Below are 20,097 nucleotides of genomic sequence, written 5' to 3' on the forward strand. Positions count from 1 at the left end.
AGCATTGCAGTGTGAGGCCTCTGTCCCTGAGACCTGAGAATCTTCTCTCAACATTTTCCAAGAGGTTACAGCTTGCTGATCGCCACATGTCACTGGAACAATTCTCATTCACCTTAACTGTGGCAGACCATTGCTGACTCATCAAGCCATTAGCGACTCCCTCCCCTTTTTCTTTGTTAATAATATCCTGCTCTTACTGAGACTAGAGGAAATTATGTATATAGGGGAGGACAAAACCAAGCCCCAAATGGTAAATCTTTGATTAGTCTAAACCAAATGGTTCTCAAATTTCTGGTTTCGGGGCCCTTTTATACTCTTCAAAAATACATTTTTAAATTTTTTATGGAGATGGGGTTTTGCCATGTTGCCTAGGCTGGTCTTGAACTCCTGGGCTCAAACGATCCTCCCACCTTGGCCTCCCAAAGTGCTGTGATTATTTAAAACTATTGAGGACTACAAAGTGTGTTTGTTTATGTGAGTCACATCAATAATTACCGTTTTAGAAACTAAAAATAAAAAAATTTGAAAATACTATTTCATATAAAAATAAACCTATTACATATGATACAACAATATTTTACAGAAAAATAACTATAGTTTTCAAAGTAAGAAAAAAAAATGTCAAGAAGCCTGGCCTAATAGAAGACATGGATTCTCATATCTGCTTCTGCATTAGTCTGTTGTCTTCACTGAAACGTATATTGAGTATCATACAAATATGTTGTTGAAAGAGAAAGAAATATTTTAATAGCTATCTCAGATAAGTTTGAATATTCTTTTTTAATACTACATTAAAACTCAAAAAAGTGGTAGTTTGTTGAAGGTTAATTACCAAGTGAAATCAGAAAACCTATGAGTGAAATTTTGTACTCTGTTCCCCTTAGATCTTTTGGCCTAGTACGCATTTTGAATGGATCTTTTAACCTACCCGTGATTTTGTATCATGCATTTATCATACTGGTTCACTGAGTTATGCAGATCTTTCAAATACATTTCATCATACCATGTAAAAAAATCACTTTTGTTAATATCAACACCAATCTCAGACAAATCCTTTTATCATTTGCAACAAATACTGCCTTTTGTTTTCCTTGAAATGACAAGCTCACTTTTTTCATTTTCAAGAAAATGTCTGCAAAATTTCCAAATCTAAATAACCATATTTTCTTTGCCAGCCTTTCAAGTTAAAAAAAAAAAAAAAAAAAGGTAGGAGAGATTCCACAAAAAAAGCAATCATTTCAGCTCACAATTCAATTACTTAAGGGATACTGTGACTTGAGATAACCAAAGCACTTCAGCATGTGCCAGGAAAGCAAGCAAACAATGAAAACATGAAACTTTGTACGGTGCCTGTGAAGAAGACTACTTCTAGTATGTGCCGCTTCTTTTATTTGTGCTAAACTACTGGCAGTGCTATCCACTATTGCTGCTTCTGCACCATCAACGCAGTGAAAAAGGCAAATAATATATCTTAGCATTATTAGGGGAAATGATTTTAACCTTGCAAACTCCCTGAAATGATCTCAGGGCTCCCAGGTTCCATGGACCACTACTGAGTTAAGCCAAATGATATTCCATTTTACTTACCAGTTAGTTCTGGAATAGATATATGACACAAGTCTGGCCATAACTCAGAGGGGCCTCCAGGAAAGGTTCTTCTTTTAACAAGATACGTGGAAGTGAAAACAAATTTCTCTTTTCTGCCTTTGGCATCTATATGGGAAGCCTAGAAATAACCTGCCCAAGAGAACAAACAACACGCTGCAACACACTGAATTTGGGAAAGCGGAAAAATGAAAAACATCTGGGTAAATTGATGTCAGTGTTCTTTTGTTTTGTTTTTTGTTTTTGTTTTTTGAAGACAGAGTCTTCTGCTCTGTTGCCCAGGCTGGAGTAGCAGTGGTGCAGTCTCGGCTCACTGCAACTTCTACCTCCCAGGTTCAAGCAATCCTTCTGCCTTAGCCTCCCAAGTGGCTAGGATTACAGGCACCCACCATCATGCCTGGCCAATTTTTGTATTTTTAGTAGAGACAGCATTGCACCACGTTGGTCTGGCTGGTCTTGAACTCCTGACCTCAAGTGATCCACCCACCTCAGCCTCCCAAAGTGCTGGGATTACAGACATGAGCCACGCACCTGGCCTGATGTCAATGTTGAACCACTGAATTATTCAACACTGAAACTGTCCTATCACTAGAATTCTTATTATGTGAGATAAAAATGTTCCTTATCAAGTGATTTTAGAATAATGTTTTGTTCCTTACAGTTGAAAGCATCTTTACTCATACATATTCTTACATTTCTGTTAATACATCAATATTTAAAAGACCCAAAATCCTGATCACCAGAGTTTGATACATTCTAAACGCCCTGAAATAAGCAAGCAAAATAAAATTATTACAAGTCATTTAACAAGGCACGGTAGCTGGAAGGAGGCACATCAAGTTGAACAACTAAAACAGGTGGCTTATATGAAGGCAAATCAAATAAAAGAGAAAAAATTAAATTTTAATAAAAACATAATGAGAACTCTTAAGGGGGTGAGAATATAACACTAAAAATTCAAGGACTATAAAGCATTATTCCTCTGTTATATAGTAATCAGGATCAGAAAGTAACCAGGTGTTTAGGAGCAAAACCCTTGGCATATATCCAGTGTCAGGAAATGAAATCAGATTATGTAGATCAATAGAAAAGTATTCATTATTCTGTGTTAACACAACCAGTGTTCTACCACCAAAGTTGGGGATGTGGTCTTTATAAGTAAAACATATTTGTGTTTGTAAATTTTCAGGTTACAGCAGAGTTCTTTTCAAAATAAAATTGCTCTATCTTTTGAAACCTGCATGTGAGTTTGAAGATTTTGAATCTGAATTTCTTCTTTAACCTTTTTATACCACACTGTTGTTAGGGACAGGAGGCGGAGAAATTCTAGGCAGAAAAGGGCAGGGTCCCTGGCGAAACCCCATCCTCAAGTCAAAAAGCCTGAGACCGTGACCCAAAGTGAGAACTGATACCTCTGTTTTCCTACCCATAGCCTCACCCCACCCCACCCTGTGTCTATAAAGACTGCAGAAGCAGCTAAACATCAAGAGGAGTATAAGCAGCTGAATGTTGGAGCGAAGCAGTTTGACTTCAGAGGGAGAGCTCGACAGCGGGACTTCAGAGTAGAGTCCAGCCAAAGATGGCCGGACTTCAGGGGAACACTTTCCTGCTCTATCCCCTTTCCAGCTCCTCTTCCCGCTGAGAGGCACTTCCATTGGCAATAAAATCCCCCACATTTACTATCCTTCAATTCGTTCCTGTGACCTGATTTTTCCTGGACGCCAGACAAGAGCTCGGCATACAGCATGCCTGCTGTCACACTTGACCCTCTGCCCTCACTGGCAGAGAGCAACTATCTCACGCAAAAAGGCAGAGGGCCCACTGAGTCTGTCCGCAGATGGCAAAAGCTAAAAGAGCCTCACTGTACCACTCTTCTGGGGCCTTAGGGGTCACGGGTATTCCCTCTTAGACGCTGCCTCGGTACCACATGGAGTTTTGCTCCAGCTGGTGCTGAAAACACTAGCCTCACCTCCTGCACCCGCTCACCTGCGTGCTCCGTGCTGCGGGGGCTTGAGCGCAATGCAACAGGTTTGAGTGAGTGGAGTTTGCTGCTACCACTGAAATGGCTGACTAGTTCTAATGCCCACACTCTAGTTCCTGCCCATGAAGGGGTCAGAGAAAATTTCCCATTTCACTGTGAGATTCAGAAGACAAAATGATTACATCAGAGAAATACAAGAGAAAAAACTGGTCTTGTGATAGAAAAAATTATTTTTTTAGTTCTCTTATCCATTTCCCCTCTGTGTGACAAGCACACAGAAAAGCAGAAATGGTTCACAGCAAATTGTGCCTTGCAAGATCCAAGTTCCTATCTCTACAAGGAGAATCTAGTCCACAGTATAAAGGATGGTTTTAGGAAAATAACAATCTCTATTAATCAACTTTCAGCTCCTCCAATGTATAATAATTCTAAAACTGAATGACAAGGATGTTTTAAACTCAAACATTAAATATCATTGAATTGCATATTTTAATTTAAAGGAGTTCTGAAATGAGTAGAAATTGCCACATCAGAATTGATTATTTTAGAGGTTTCAAATAAATAAGTGCTATCTTTTCATCACCAGATGAAAAGACCAAATTCATGGGTAGAAATGGGTCTAGACTCTAAGAGAAATGGATGAAACCATGAATCTTAATTCACATCAGTAGATCAGGTACTACAATTGCTTAAAAAGAAGTAGAGCAAGGCATGGTGGCTTATGCCTGTAATCCCAGCACTTTGGGAGGCCAAGGCTGGTGGATCACCTGAGGTCAGGAGTTTGAGGAGTTTGAGACCAGCCTGGTCAACATAGTGAAACCCTGTCTCTACTAAAAATACAAAAATTAGCCAGGCGTGGTGGCATGTGCCTGTAGTCCCAGCTACTCAGGAGGCTGAGGCAGGAGAATCGCTTGAACCTGGGAGGCGGAGGTTGCAGTGAACCAAGATGGCACCACTGCACTCCAGCCTGGGCAATAGAAGGAGACTCCATCTCAAAAAAAGGGAAGTAGAATGAGAGCTGGTGACCTTTGTATTTGACATTACCACTCAAATTTAACTTCACAGAAAGAGCTTTGATAAGAATAACAAAACAGGCTGGGCATGATGGTGGGTGTGGTGGCTCATGCTTATAATCCCAGAACTTTGGGAGGCCAAGGTGGGAGGATCACTTGAGTCCAAGAGTTTGAGACCAGCCTGGGCAACTTAGTGAGATCCCATCTTTACAAATTTTTTTTTTTTTAATTGGCCAGGCATTGTGGCACACACCTATAGCCCCAGCTACTCGGGAGGCTGAGGTGGGAGACTGCTTGAGCCCAGGAGGTTGAGGCAGCAGTGAGCCATCATCATGCCACTGCACTCCAGCCTGGATGACAGAGCAAGATCCTGTCTCAATAAATAAATAAATAAAATAAAATAAAATAAAATCCTTGAACAGAGAGCCTCAGCAATAAATATTATGTTACCCAGAGTTACAGTCGTGATAAGACAAAGCAGCTATAGCAATTGTGCTATAAAGATAATAAGTGACAGTACCTATAGTAGTAGTTGTGCATTTACTGAAATTTTTCACCCTGTGTCATAAATATAATCTAGTTGCTTTGTCCTTTATAATGATCAGCATATCCATAAAAGTTTGCATTGCTTTCTACCTTAGAATGGAATAAAACTGATCTTGTGTAAATACCAATACTTTTCCCACATCTCTGGTGCAAATGAACACAGATGTTATATACTGGTCCATATTCTTGATCACAAATTGAGATTGCTTTTAAGGATATTTTTTGGAAACTAAAGACCCAGCAAGGATTAATATATTTTCATTCAATAGCATGTTTTTTTTTTTTTTTTTAACTATTTTGAAGCACTAACAGAAAAAAAATGGTAGGTTATCAATAACTCTACGTTATGGTTAAATGAATTATGTTACAGTTTTGTTTAATAATTTGATCTTTCTTTTTTTTTTTTTTTTTTTTTTTTTTGAGACGGAGTCTCGCTCTGTAGCCCAGGCTGGAGTGCAGTGGCCGGATCTCAACTCACTGCGAGCTCCACCTCCTGGGTTTACGCCATTCCCCTGCCTCAGCCTCTCCAGTAGCTGGGACTTCAGGCGCCCGCCACCTCGCCCGGCTAGTTTTTTTTTTGTATTTTTTAGTAGAGATGGGGTTTCACCGGGTTAGCCAGGATGGTCTTGATCTCCTGACCTCGTGATCCACCCATCTCGGCCTCCCAAAGTGCTGGGATTACAGGCTTGAGCCACCGCACCCAGCCTCTTTTTTTTTTTAAGTACAAATTATTTAAACTTTGAAGTAATACTGTATTTTGAGGGTGTTATAAAAACTAACTGTATATATTCTATTTTTATTTTTATGTTTGTAACTCTCTAGCTCTATGTCATAAAGCTGAATATATATATATTTAAAACAGAGTCTCACTCTGTCGCCCAGGCTGGAGTGCAGTGGCGTGATCTCAGCTCATTGCAACCTCCACCTCCCAGGTTCGAGCGATTCTTCTGCTCAGACTCCTGAGTAGCTGGGATTACAGGTGCCTGCCACCATGCCTGGCTAATTTCTGTATTTTTAGTAAAGACAGGATTTCACCATGTTGGCCAGGCTGGTCTCAAACTCCTGATCTCAAGTGATCCGCCTGCCTCAGCCTCCCAAAGTGCTGGGATTATAGGCATGAGCCACCGCACCAGGCCAAATGCTGATATATTTTTTAAATAACTGTACAGCTTGAGACCAAAATATGTTTGGTGTTTTAATTAGAGATTGAATTTTTTAATAGGATATTTGACTTGACATTTTAAACACAGGTGTCAAGCGAAATAACCAGTTCAATTCTTCCAGTAGTAGTGTGAAAATAATTTCTCCCTCAAATTCCTCCTTTTGGTTAGGTGCCTTTGGTGTTATGATAGGTAATGGTTTTTGTCCATGGTTCCCGGTTCATAACTACCATTGCCCTTGTTGCAGTCTTTTGTTACACTGTTGGGTGTGTTAGGCCTCTCTGGCAGGCCTCTGACCTTCTCTTGCCCTCCTTCTACTCCAATGTTTCCCTGACTTTCTGATCAATGGTCTTAAGACCCTTCTCTGAAAGGTTCCCGCCCTATGGGCAAAGGAATGCTGATGTCCTGAAACTTCCCTAAAAAACCAAGAGGACAGGATTCAGAGAGCTTCCGAATAGCGGAATACTTGGAGGTTCTTGGAGGGTAGTGTGCCCAGGGAGGGCATGGAAGCCCTGCGTCCATTCCCCCATCCTTCACCTACACATCTCTCCATCTGTATCCTTTATAATAAACCAATAAACATGCTTCACTGAGTTATGTGAGACAATCCAGTAAATTAATCGAACCCTACGAGGGGGTTGTGGGAACCCCAACTTAAATGCAGTCAGTCAGAAACCCAGGAGTTTGTCTCAGTTTATTAAAAAAAAACAAACCCAAACTGTACACACACACACACACACACACACACACAAAATGGGTTTCTGTATACAGTACCACAGGGAAAAATTAATTTTAAGTTAGCCTTGGCAGGGCACAGTGGCTCATGCCTGTAATCCCAGCACTTTGGGAGGCCAAAGTGGGTAGGTCATTTGAACCTAGGACTTTGAAACCAACTTAGGCAACATGGTGAGATTCCCCCATCTCTATAAAAAAATCAAAAAGATTAGCCAGGCATGGTGGCACGCACCTGTGATCCCAGCTACTAGAGAGATTGAAGCAGGATTGCTTGATCCCAGGAATTCAAGGCTGCAGTGAGCTACAATCACCACTTTACTTTAGCCTGGATGACAAGAGCGAGATTGTCTTAAAAGAAAGTTATTGATAGCCTTATTAAGCGTCAGAAAAGAAATTTTGCTGAATCATTTGTACAATGTAAGAGCAAAGCAATTGCCATGACATATACTGAGATAAAAGAATCTCCTCCAGAATGCAGCTGTGGCTCCAGAGCTGTGGTTGTATTCAGACAATATTGAGTTTGTGTTCATTGGTGCTACTGCAGTAATCCAAGCAAAATATGCTGGCGTAGAAGCAGTGTCAAGGAGAGGAGACAGACTTGAGATATATTTTGGAGGTAGAATTGACGGGACTTGGCTATAAACTGTTTAAGATGTGTGTGTGTGGGGGGGGGGGGTTGAAGGTCAAGGATAACACTTTTTTTTTTAGAGGAATCTCACTGTGTCGTCCAGGCTACAGTGCAGTGATGTGATAGCTCACTGTAACCTCTGCCTCTCAGGTTCAAGCGATTCTCCTGCCTCAGCCTCCTGAGTAGCTGGGACTACAGACACCCGCCACCACGCCTGGCTACTTTTTTTTTTTTTTTTTTTTTTTTGTATTTTTAGTAGAGACGGGGTTTCACCGTGTTAACCAGGATGGTCTCGATCTCCTGACCTTGTGATCCGCTCACCTCGGCCTCCCAAAGTGCTGGGATTACAGGAGTAAGCCACCGTGCCCGGCAAGGATAACTCTTGAGTTTCTGACATGAACAACTATGTGGATGGAGGTATCTTTTACCAAAAAGGAGAAAATTGGAGGAGGGGCAGATTTGGAAGTGGCGATCAGGAATGAAGGCTTAATAATTGAGATATTTCAAGTTTGAGATATTAATACACAAGAGACATCAGTGGAGATGCCAAGTAAGTAATGGACTATGCAGGTCAAGCTCTGAAGAGAAGTCTGAGTCAGACAACACATTTTGGAATTGTCAGCATTTTAGATTACATTTGAAACTATAGGACTGGATAGCATTGCCTAAGAATAATGGGTTAGAATGTAAAGAAGATTCAAGATCTCTGCCTGGAAAATGAGAGGAACTGGTCCACCCTATCTCTTCCAGGCTAACTTCTCATATTTTCAGGTCCCTGCTTAATTTTAATTTTTATTGAAAGAAATTTTCTGAGCACCTTCCCATTCATCCTCATCCTTTTTCTTCAAAGTGCTTATCACATTTGCAATTACTTGTGATTATTTGTTTTATATTCGGCTTTCCACTAGAATGTACGCTTCATGAGGACAGAGGGTTTTGTTTCCATCTGTATCCCAGTGCCTAGCACAGTGCCAGGCATATAACATATGCTAAATACGTACTCAGTAATGAATTAAAGTGGATGTGGATGTTGGTTGACGTAAGACGAGCCTGCTAAGGTGATAAAGCAATTTAACAATCATTAATATATGTAAAAATTTAAGATGTTAGCCAGATGTTAAAAGTTCATTTATCTTAAATTTTCCTAAGGGAAAAGTAAATTAAGAAGCAAAAGATTCAAGCATTTTAGTTTACTGTTTCACTCTCCATGGAGCAACTGTGATATATGAATGTTTTTGGGGAATTTTATATGTTCAAAGTACAGACAATTCATCAACCCTACAAGTGTTATCTCATAAGCTCCCAGGGTAGAGGGAACATTAAATCTTTCTCACAGTTTTCTTATAGATGATGAATAGTCCATAAATGTTTACTGTTTCAATGTATGCTTTAATTATAACATTAAAGTAGTTACTTACATGTTTTGATTGTAGCATTAGGTAGAAAAGACATTGATTTTGCTGATCTAATGCAAAGCGGTTATCTTTGTAAATTGTTCCTTATACCAGAGGTCCGTATTTCTAAAAAGCATTTTAATGTCTCTTTAAAGAGAGATCTCTTCCCCAAAGGACTTAATAAATTGTTCACACAGTAGACACTCCTGGAAGCATGAGATAGCCATCCTGTCCCGTCTTTGGAATTTTTCCTCCATTTCAGTGCTTTTTGGCTGCCCCTCAGTATTTAGAGATTCTCAGTGCAGCTCCTGGCCATTCAGTATACTATGCATATCTTCCTTCCCTCAGATTTACCTGACTTGTTTCCAATTCCTTCCTAGTCTCACTTTGTATTATACAAGAAAATGTCTGACTATGGGTTAATAAAAAAAAAATTAAGAAACATATATGGCATATTAGAACTGGCAGATCCTTAGAAGTTGCTCATCCTCACACAGTTGCTCCATGGAGAGTGAAAGAGAAGTCGCTCATCCTCATTTTTCAGCTACTCAGGTCTTCTGGGTTATGTTAATTTGGATAAGATAATTGCCTTTAGGGAGTGTTGCTAATGGTGGGAAGCTGGTGTGACTCGAATCACATCACCAGCCCTCTTGTATATGGAATGGCATAAATTTGGCACAATTTAAATGGGCATCTTCATAGCTTATTACATTTTAAAATGGAAGAATGGATAATTATTAAAGTTATAGCTATTTTGCTTTAATCACTGAGGTAGATGTGAGTCATTAGGCTGGGGATGGGGGTGTCATTTTGTTTTGTTTCAGTGCAGATTTCTAGAACTACTGTTTCAAAATGTTTTGAAAAATGGCTCAGGACTGAACTCTCTAAAGTCATTATAGCAAATTAGAACTTGCATATCTCTGCTTCAAAACTCCAGATCTAGGTAATAGTGAACTCTTCATTTAATTCAGAAAAGTAATATTTTAAAATACAATTTTAAGGCAAATCTTTGAGCTGTTGAGAATTTACTAATGCATCATCATGAATATATTTTCCCCCAGAAATACAGATTAATGCTTTGAGATAAAAACAGCCAAGGGATATGGGAAGACATTTATGTGCAAGGAGAGAAACTGTATCTCCAGGCTACAACTATTTATCAATTTTCCTGGCAATAAAACTTGCCAGCCAGTTTGTGAGCCTGGGATACAGATGAGTAACTCTATATAGAAAAATCATGTCTTTTGGGGAAATTTGCTCAGGAAAATTACTACCCATTGATGATATTTTACCTGACATTCTTTTTACCCTCATCTGTACCTTGCACAAATACTTTCCAGCTGACTCTAACTATAGCCTATCTTCTGCAATAGAAATGCCTGCTGAGGTCTTCCCTCAAATCTAGATAGGTGGTTTGGTTTTTAAAAGGAAGCTCTTCTACTTTCATTTCCACATAATTACGTAAGTCTTGTTTTTTTTTTTAAGATAATATATAGATTAGTAATGCGTATCTTACAACCCTGAAAAAAAGTACCTGTATTATTTTCTCCATTATATGTCTAATTAAAATTTTGTTACTGTCATCTCAAGTCTACAGGAACAGAGCCATCAAGAGAAAAAGAGAGGAATTGGAAAGGAGCCCTAGTATACAGTCAGACCATCGAGACAGAATTGAATTCATTGCTGTCAGGGTCTGACTATCTGAATCTGAGCAAGACCTTATCACAAGGGGAATCTGACACATTTTAGGGTTTCTGGTCATAAGACTGCTATCTGTAGGGGAATAATAAAGTGCATAAAACAGAAGAAGATCTCAGATACTTTTAATCTCCTCAAGACTAAGAGTGCAAGGGAAGGCCTCATTTAGAGGAGGCCTGCAGCTTTGAAGAGATTGTGATTCCTCATCTATTTTTCAAATAAAATCAGTACCCAGTTTTAAACTGGAAAATGTACATGTATACTTAAATTAATAGCTTCTCTTTGCTGATAAAAATTTGGCCGGCCAGGTACAGTGGCTCACTGCTATAATCCCAGCACTTTGGGAGGCCGAGGAGGGCAGATCATTTAAGCCCAGGAGCTCGAAACCAGCATGGGCAATGTGATGAAACTCTGTCTCTACAGGAAATACAAAAATTAGCCAGGTATGGCACAAGCAACTGGAGTCCCAGCTATTCAGGAGGCTAACATGGGAGAAATGCTTGATCCCTGGAGATTGTGCCACTGCTCTCCTGCCCGGGTAACAGAGCGAGACTCTGTTCTCAAAAAAAAAAAAAAAAAATGTGGTTAGGTTTATCATCACTGAGCTTTCCTCCATTTTTGGTATCACTGCCTTGCTGGTGTCGCTGAGCAATCCAGAATGAACAAAGATCTTATCTTAAACAGGCATTTTCCTGGCTCATCTTCCATAGCAATTCCTTGCACACAATTAGGTATTTAATAAATGGACTGAGAGTGGGGACATATAATGGTGAAAATGGACTCCTTATATAACTGGCTAATTAAAATAAGTTGTCAGGCTGGGCGTGGTGGCTTACGCCTGTAATTTTCAGCACTTTGGGAGGCCGAGGCGGGCGGATCACCTGAGGTCGGGAGTTCGAGATCAGCCTGACCAACATGGAGAAACCCTGTCTCTACTAAAAATACAAAAAATTAGCCGGGCATGGTGGTGCATGCCTGTAATTCCAGCTACTCGGGAGGCTACTCGGGTGGTGAGCCAAGATCGTGCCATTGCACTCCAGTCTGGGCAACAAGAGCAAAACTCCATCTCAAAAAAACAAAAAGTTGTCAACAGAGTTTTAAATCTTTTTTTTTTTTTTTTTTTTTGAGACAGAGTATCCCTCTGTCGCACAGACTGGAGTGCAATGGTACATTTTCAGCTCACTGCAACCTCCACCTCCCGAGTTCAAGCGATTCTCGTGCCTCGGCTTCCCAAGTAGCTGGGATTACAGGCACCCCATCACCACGCCTGGGTAATTTTTGTATTTTTAGTAGAGATGGGCTTTCACCATGTTGTCCAGGCTGGTCTTGAATTCCTGACGTCAGATGATCGATCCACCCGCCTTGGTCTTTCAAAGTGCTGGGATGACAGGCGTAAGTCACAGCACCCGGCCCCTTTTTGAAGTTTACTAAATTTTTTTCGTTTGGTGCAATCTCAGCTCACTGCAACCTCCGCCTTCTGGGTTCAAGTGATTCTCGTGCCTCAGGCTCCTGAGTAGCTGGGATTACAGGTGCCCGCCATCCACCACACCCTGCTAATATTTGTACTTTTGGTAGAGATGGGGTTTCGCTATGCTGGCCAGGCCGGTCTCGAACTCCTGACCTCAGGTAATCCGCCCGCCTCCGCTTCCCAAAGTGCTGGGATTACAGAAGTGAACCACCGTGCCCTGCTTGAAGTTTACTAACTTTTGAATACAATGTTCCCGCTCCCTGCTTCTGAGTGGACAATCACCATCTTGTATCTTTAATACCTGGAAACAACAGGCCTTCTTTTATTAATTTTTTTCTTCTTTTTTTTATACGTTATTTTTTATTTTTTAGTGATTCTTTTTTGTCTTATTTTTAGGCTTTTTTTTTTTTTTTCTTATTTGAGATGGAGTTTTGCTCTTGTTGCCCAGGCTGGAGTGCAATGGTACTATCTCAGCTCACGGCAACCTCCATCTCCCAGGTTCAAGTGATTCTCCTGCCTCAGCCTCCTGAGTAGCTGCGATTACAGGTGGCCGCCAAGACACTCAGTTAAGTTTTTGTATTTTTAGTAGAGCTGGGATTTCTCCATGTTGGTCAGGCTAGTCTCAAACTCCTGACCTCAGGTGATCCGCCTGCCTCGGCCTCCCAAAGTGTTGGAATTATAGGTGTGAATCACCGCACCCGGAGAGGCCTTCTTTATATACAAATACAGCTGACGGGATCACAAGATTTTGACTGGTAAATGATCTTTCTCTTATTTTATTCCTGAGTACAAATTTTTAGGAAATGACCAAGTCTTTAACTTTTGAATCATTAATCTAATTTTTCCCAATCTATATATCTAAGATGGTGTGTGTGTGTAGTTTTTTGTTTAGTTGATTGTATTGTTATTTCTTTACCAAATGACCAAAAACCTCCTTACTTAGATGGAATATTTTTGTGATGTTACAAGCATATTTACAGTATTTTCAGGCTTTCATTTTCAAAGGGTTAAAAAGCAAGTTGCTGAGAAAAAAGAATAATACACATAAAAGTGTATAATATGGTAAATTCATTTTGCTCTATTTAAAATTCAAAAATAAGGAAGTTTACAAAACAAAAAGTGTTTTCTTTTCTGAGACAAATTTCTGTTTTAGTGGTGAAGCATCCAATCAATGGATTGCTTCAAACTTTAGCTATGAACTCAAGGTAAAAATCTCCTTAAGATTGTAAATGTGCAGTACCAGTTATTTGTTTCATAGTAAGTATTTAGTTTACTGTGACCTCTTATTTAAGAAACATACTGAACCCTGGCTGGGCACAGTGGCTTACGCCTATAATCCCAGCACTTTGGGAAGCCGAGGCCGGTGGATCACGAGGTCAGGAGATCAAGACCATCCTGGCTAACATGGTGAAACCCCGTCTCTACTAAAAATACAAAAAATTAGCTGGGCATGGTGGTGGGCTCCTGTAGTCCCAGCTACCCAGGAGGCTGAGGCCGGAGAATCATTTGAACCCAGGATGCAGAGGTTCCAATGAGCCGAGATAGTGTCACTGCACTCCAGTCTGGGCAACAGAGCAAGACTCCGTCTCAAAAAAAAAAGAAAAGAAACATACTGAACCTGAAAAGTGTGTTCTTCTAGTACAAGAATGTATCATTAACTATTTACAATAAATTATATAACACTGGGTAAGGATAGGTAGTAGGGACAAGGAAATTCTATGTTCTTATAAAAACGTACAGGGTCACTAATGCAATTCTAAATGGATCTTAAAACAGAAATATTAATATTTAAGTATTACTACTTACACTTAGGAAGGAAACTCCTATTATCGAGAAAACAACATACATAAGACCAATAATGTCATGAAAATACATGCCCTTGGGTAATTTGGCAGGATAACCTTGAATACAATGGATCTTTTTATTAAACGGATCTAAAATTTTACTTTGAAGGGACATGATTCATTTACATACAAGCTTTCACACTCACTTTCCTCATACCCCTTTCAATCATACTCTCTAGGCGTGGCTGACTTAGCCTGGGTAATCATTGCTTGGTGACATTATCTCTGTGGCATCTCTAGCTGTTGTCCTTCTTTCTGTCTATTCTTCAAGCCCAGAAATGAATGATGTTCAAACTTGGTTCTTTTTTTTTTTTTTGAGACAGAGTCTCACTGTATTGCCCAGGCTGGAGTGCAGTGGCACCATCTGGGCTCACTGCAACCTCTGCCTCTGAGGTTCAAGCAACTGTCCGTCTCAGCGTCCTGAGTAGCTAGGATTACAGGTGCCCGCCAGCACGCCTGGCTAATTCTTTTGTAATTTTAGTAGAAACAGGGTTTCACCATCTTAGCCAGGCTGGTCTTTAACTCCTGACCTTGTGATCCGCCTGCCTCAGCCTCCCAAAGTGCTGGGATTACAGGCGTGAGCTACAGTGCCTGGCCCTCAAACTTGGTTTTAATTCACAAGTCACTATCACATTCACCACTATTTCTCCTTCAAACATTTGAGCTCTCTTTAAACTCCCTGACCTTAAAAAATTACCTTTACTTATGCCTGGAAGGTATGGCTGACTAGCAACAGTGTTGGTATTGTCATCCAACTGCTGTTAATCTTTGGCCTCAAACAGAAAATATTCACTTCAGAAGGCCTTCTTAACCCAAAAACACTTCCGGGAATGTTGAAATCTTTGAACTTAAAAGGGTAAATTCTAAATCACTCATTTTCTTTCTTCATCTTCTCTCTCTTTTATTTTATTTTTTAGAGACAGGGTCTCACTCCTGTCGCCCAGGCTAGAGTGCAGTGGCATGATCACGGCTCACCGCAGCCTTGACCTCCGGGGCTCAAGCCATCCCCCCATCTCAGCCTCCCAAATAGCTGGGACTACAGGCACTCACCACCATGCCCAACTATTTTTTGTATTTTTTGTAGAGACACGGTTTCCCCCATGTTGGCCAGGCTGGTCTCAAACTCCTGGGCTCAAGCAATCCACCCACCTCGGCTTCCCAAAATGCTGGGATTATAGGCATAAGCCATGGCACCCAGCCCTAAATCACTTGTTTTCTTAAAAAAGTACAACGATAGGCACAATAGCAAGACATGATGTGATATAATGAAAAATATAGAGACTTAGACTCAGACAGATTTCAGTCTAAATCCCAGCACAACCATTTACCATCTGGGCCTCAGTTTGTTTTTGTTTTTTTTTAATCTGCAAAATATGCCTTACTTTACAAGGTGTTTATGAAGAGTTAACAGGGAAAATTTTTATGAAGCACCTAACATATTTCCTATGTGTGGTATGTTGATCACTGTATTTATTATGATCATAGGTAACTTCTCTATAAAAACACAAAGAATTAATTTCAGAATGCTTACTTCATGCTATAATTACTACTAATTTATTCTGATTAGTTTGCACATCTCTGAATTGGTAAAAATTCTTCCAGTGAAATGATCTGTTCCAACAGTGCTGGCTCTGGACCTTTCCTCCCTAATTCTATCTTCTGCCACTGCCAGCTCTTCTTTCTGAGAATCAGATCAAATGATACAGGGATGCTTCAAAGTATTTGCAGGAAAATGACAACCTATCCTACGGGCAGCTTCTAAGTCACCACAGTTGACGTCTACAAAGATAAAAACAGTCCTTATCCCCATGCTGAATTCAGTACCAAGAAAGCAAACTCCATCAAACACTTCCTTCAAAGAAATCAAAGAACTTACAATCAGTATGGCATTACATTTCTAATTCTAAATATGCACTTAAGGACATTCAGCTGATTTTTCAACATGTACTTTTGTGTTAGCCTTCTTTCCAAATATTTTGTTATTAAACATCTAGAAATACACAGTATATCTACATGTACTACATAAACAACCTAAATAATGTATATTCAAATTTTGCCTGTCTCAACAATTAATATAATTCACTATGATTCCAAAAAGCACCATCATTGATCATCCTGCTGTCTCATCCACTACTGTCAGTCAGACAGCAGACAGTCGAAAGGAAATGAGTAAACCCAATGAATAAATCATATCTTAGATAAATTTGAGATAAATTAAAACTATAGAAAATTTATGTTCTATTTGAAAAATATTAGATCCAGACTCTTGAACCCTCTACTTATTTTTGGAGCAAGGATTTTCTGTCCCCTGCATTGATCTCTGAGATATCAGAGTCAGGCAGAGATATGAGAGGAAATGGATGAGCGATCCAAGAAGTGGGAACTATGGCAAGAGACAGGTTTTCAAGAATGTAGGTTTTACAAGAGCGGAGCTGCTAGTTGCTCAGTATCTGAAATGGAGCAACATTCAATGAACTTTGATTGGATACATTCCTTTCTTCTGTTTTGTTCACTCCATATCTTTGGCATCTAAAATAACAACTCCCGTATAGTGTTTATAAATAGTTATTCAATGAATGAATGGCTCTTGAAGGGGCGCTGACAGTGTAGATGACTTAGAGTGGGGATTTTATGGTAGTATTTGTGGTAGGCTTTTCCCGGGGATCAGGAACTTCAATCCTTAACTACAGAGTGCTTGCTAAATAGAGGATTTCCTGTGTAGTTCTCCAGACTTTAAAGATTCACAAGCAGAAGATTTCACAAAGTCTAGACAACTTGAACTACCAAATGTAACTCTAATATTTAACTTTCACCTCAGGAAGTTTTGCCCTATATTTCATGCATATCAGTTTATAATGTAATCCCTTCTCTTTCTCTGAACTCTGGGGAAGTATTTCTACAGTGCCTTCATGTATTTATTGTGAATGGAGTCACCATTGGTTCTTCTTTTCTCCAGGCTAACTCAAATATACTTTTATACTTCAGCTATATTTTTCTAACCCTTTAATGATCTTGGTTGCTCTTTGAATGTTCTCCAGTATTTTAATGTCTAAAATCCTGGAGGCAGGCTGGGCACGGTGGCTCATGCCTGTAATCCCAGCACTTTGGGAGGCCGAGGCAGGCGGCTCACTTGAGGTCCGGAGTTTGAGACCAGCCTGGCCAACATGGTGAAATCCTGTCTCTACCAAAAATACAAAATTAGCTGGGCATGGTGGTGGGTGCCTGTAATCCCAGCTACTTGGGAGGCTGAGGTAAGATAATCGCTTGAGCCCGGGAGGCAGAGGTTTCAATGAGTCAAGATTGTGCCACTGCACTCCAGTCTGGGTGATGGAGCAAGACTCTGTGTCGAGATAAATAAATAAATAGTAAAGTCCTGGAGACTCTGTCTCTAAATAAACAAATAAATAAAGTCCTGGAGGCCACACTTGGACATAGTATGCTGGGACTGGCAGGTGGAGGCAAATGCTAAATTATTATTCTAAGACCACCTCATACTTCCTATTCCATCTTACTCAGATTTGTGTCAGCTTTAGTTTAGTTTTTTTTTTTTTTTTTTCCTGTTTTTTTTTTTTTTTATTACATGCTCCATTTGTAAGTTCATCCTTTCTCACCATTGCTGAGGCAGTTATCTTTTATATTGGGAATTCGTAGATCTAGTTTGTCATTCTATAGCTTCTGCATTTGCAATTTCCTTCCTTGAGTACATTCCTTGTGTGCATCAGCATTACATTTTCTCTTTATTTCTAAACACATCATAGCTAGGCACATCGCACCTCAGCCCTGTGTTAGGCAAATGAAAGCATTCCAAATATAGTATTGATATCTGAAATTGAAAACCACACTCATTCTCTTTATCAGCATCTTTCCATTCCCAAACTTGTTTCTTCTGCTAACTCCTCAGTCTGGATTCTCAGCAGCACCACCTGCACAAGCTAGAGAGGTCGATCAATTTTATTATATTATCTTTTACTACCTATAGCTAATTGGTTTCCAAGTCCTGCTGAGTTTAATTCTGACATGTCCTGTTGAGTTCGCTCTTGAAGATGGCCTTTCCCCTTTATTTCACTCTACTACCTGAGTTTAGGTCTTCAGCAACCCTGGATTGGTCTACTCATATTAGAAGCCTTTGCTTTCTCTCATTCAATACATTATTCTTTCCTTTCTCTCTTTTTCTTTTTTTTTTTTTGAGACAGAGTCTTGCTGTCTTGCCCAGGATGGAGTGCAATGGTGCAATCTCAGCTCACTGCAACCTCTACCTCCCGGTTTCAAGCGATTCTGCCTCAGCCTCCCGAGTAGCTGGGATTACAGGCACCCGCCATCATGCCCGGCTAATTTTTGTATTTTTAGAAGAGATGGAGTTTCACCATGTTGACCAGGCTGGTCTCGAACTCCTGACCTCAAGCGATCCTCCCATCTCAGACTCTCAAAGTCCTGTGATTACAGGTGTGAGCCACCACACCTGAGCTCTTTCCTTTCTCTTAACACATATATTATCATGCCATTTTTTACCTTAAAAAAAATTCACATTGTCTCTATTGCTTAATATGCATTCAGGACCCTGACATCACCTGCCATTTCAGACATATCTCTTGCTATCATTCTTTCCAAACCAAATTATACACCAGGATGGCAAATGTGCTTATTTTTATTAATTGAAAGTTGCTGCATAAAACAATATATTGTAAGGAAAAGTGCCATGACAAATTGGCCATTCCTACCATGAAGCGGAGGTAATGACAACACCTTTGTAAAATATTTGCTATCCATCTAGCTATACAGATTGAATATTTAAATTTCCCCAACACTTCATTTGCTTTGGTACTCTATGACTTACTTTTCTAGAACTGATCTCATAGATTTGAATCTTGCTTTTCTTTCTCAATACTCTCAGTTAACTTTTTCTCTTTTCTTTTTTCTTTTTGTTTTTTTAATCTTTTTTAGTGAGACGGAGTCTTATTCTGATGCCCAGGCTGAAGTGCAATGGCATGATCTCAGATCACTGCAACCTCTCCCTCCCAGGCTCAAGCAATTCTCTTGCCTCAGCCTCCTGAGTAGCTGGGATTACAGGCATGTGCCACCATGCCCTGCTAATTTTTGTATTTTTAGTAGAGATACGGTTTCACTATGTTGGCCAGGCTGTTCTCAAACTCCTGACCTCAGGTGATCCGCCCGCCTCAGCCTCCCAAAGTACTGGGATTACTGGCGTAAGCCACTGCACGCAGCCCTTCTTTTTCTTTTTCTTTTTAAAATAGAGACAAGGCCAGGTGAGGTGGCTCATGCCTGTAATCCCAGCACTTTGGGAGGTCAAGGTGGGTGGATCATGAGATCTGGAGATCGAGACCATCCTGGCTAACATGGTGAAACCCCATCTCTACTGAAAATACAAAAAATTAGCCGGGCATGGTGGCAGGCGCCTATAGTCCCAGCTACTTGGGAGGCTGAGGCAGGAGAAAGGCGTAAACCCTGGAGGCAGAGCTTGCAGTGAGCCGAGATTGCACCACTGCACTCCAGCCTGGGAGACAGCAAGACTCTGCCTCAAATAAAATAAATAAAGTAAAATTAAAATAATAAAATAAAATAAAATAAAATAAAATAAAATAGAGACAAGGTCTCATATGTTGCCTAGGCTGGTCTTGAACTCCTGAGCTCAAGTGATTTTCCCAACTCAGCCTCCCAGAGTGCTCGAATTACAGGCATGAGCCATCATGCTCGGCCATCTCAGTTAACTTTTTTTTTTCTTTGAGACGGTATATCTCTGTCACCCAGGCTGGAGTGCAGTGGCACAATCCCGGCTCACTGCAACCTCTGCCTCCCAGGTTCAAGCGATTCTTCTGCATTAGCCTCCCGAGTAGCTGGGACTACAAGTACAAGCCACCACACCTGGCTAATTTTTTGTATTTTTAGTAGAGATGGGCTTTCACCATATTGGCCAGGCTGGCCTCGAACTCCTGACTTCGTGATCTGCCCACCTCCACCTCCCAAAGTGCTGGGATTACAGGCATGAGCCACTACGCCTGGCTCAGTT

General features: G+C 40.3%; 1 protein-coding gene across 3 annotated transcripts in view; it reads right to left on the reverse strand.

The window, feature by feature from the left end:
• SLC39A10 (solute carrier family 39 member 10) overlaps window positions 1-20,097 on the reverse strand; it is a 164,560-nt gene that overhangs the window by 100,815 nt on the left and 43,648 nt on the right. The window contains exon 1 of one of the 3 annotated variants that reach the window (XM_050752324.1): window positions 3,592-3,645. The exons of 1 other annotated variant lie outside the window; for it this stretch is intronic. The gene's annotated coding sequence lies outside the window, so the exon portion shown is untranslated. Of the gene's footprint in view, window positions 1-1,587; window positions 1,689-3,591; window positions 3,646-20,097 lie in introns of those variants that run through there. One more of the 3 variants, XM_050752322.1, reaches the window with a different exon arrangement.

Source organism: Macaca thibetana, chromosome 12 (assembly GCF_024542745.1).
Source record: "Macaca thibetana thibetana isolate TM-01 chromosome 12, ASM2454274v1, whole genome shotgun sequence".
Lineage (NCBI taxonomy): Eukaryota > Metazoa > Chordata > Mammalia > Primates > Cercopithecidae > Macaca > Macaca thibetana.